Source organism: Mustela erminea, chromosome 11 (assembly GCF_009829155.1).
Source record: "Mustela erminea isolate mMusErm1 chromosome 11, mMusErm1.Pri, whole genome shotgun sequence".
Lineage (NCBI taxonomy): Eukaryota > Metazoa > Chordata > Mammalia > Carnivora > Mustelidae > Mustela > Mustela erminea.
In genome coordinates this window covers 30,504,385-30,505,498 of record NC_045624.1, presented here as the reverse complement: position 1 = coordinate 30,505,498, position 1,114 = coordinate 30,504,385, and the positions used below count along the sequence as shown (strand labels likewise).

Below are 1,114 nucleotides of genomic sequence, written 5' to 3'. Positions count from 1 at the left end.
TCTAACAAACTACCACAAACTTAGTGGTTTGAAACACCACAAATCATTGTCTTACAATTCCGGAGAAGACTAAAAATGGCTTGGCAAGATTCAGAAAGGCTTCCAAGACTTTGCCTTGGACTCGTCCTTTTTTTTTCATTCTCTTTCCCAAAAGAGCACCTTTCCCTTTGCCCCAAACCTCGGCCATGAACTTCCTCCCTGAGGATGGTGAGGACTAACCGGAAAGTGGACAATGAAAAACCAAGAACCAACCAATTCTGAAAATACCGAACAGACTATTATTTCAGAGGAGTTAATTTCAGAAGGAAAAGGGGTCAAGCTTGCAAAAAAACAATGTACATGGGTCTTACTGGTAAAACAAGACCTTGGGCACCTGTGAGAAGTACAGCCAGGAGAGGGCATTTGGATGTTAGTGTGGCAGTTGTCTCATCACTGCAAAGAACTCTTCATGATGAATGTGCCCTTCTGGGAAAACAGTTCAATCTGCCACTGGGAAGCTAATGCCTCGAATTCCTCAAAGGTCTCGTAGATGATAATGAAGACCAAGAAGCAGCTGCTTTTCTGGAGCTTGAGAAAGAAACTGGCTATGAAGGTGATGCTGACCATTATCCAGGAATGTGAAACTGTACACACACTTCATGACAGTGACTTAATGAAGATGTTGCTGAAAAAGTAAGACCTAAGCCAAAGTCAAAGCATGGAGACTTTGCAAAAGGGATGTCTTTACCAAAAAAATGATCTGCTAAAGAGACTTAATGCTCTGATAGCTGAAGAACATCTAACAATGGATGCCAGAGTCTAGTACTATGCTCTGCTGTTGACACATACAAACACAAAGCCATGTAAAGTGTCCTTCCGGAAATTTTAAGGCCAAAGGACAGTGGTCATATTTTTGTAAATGGAATCACCAGACCTCCTTCACTGAGACTTTGTTTTCAGCTTAGTTTAATGCAAATTTTAAATTATCTTTTTTTTTTTTCGTTAAATTAAAACAATAGAGAATGAAAAAAAAAATCCACAAGTGGATTGTCTGAAATAATGACAGAACATAAATATTAGATGCTGGGGAGAAGCCAAAAAAAAAAAAAAAGATGAGTTCATGTTCAAGAAATTA

At 39.0% G+C, this 1,114-nt stretch overlaps 1 pseudogene; it reads left to right on the top strand.

The window, feature by feature from the left end:
- The first annotated feature begins 232 nt into the window (after nucleotides 1-232).
- Nucleotides 233-868, top strand: LOC116568506 (annotated as a pseudogene).
- Nucleotides 869-1,114: the final 246 nt, after the last annotated feature.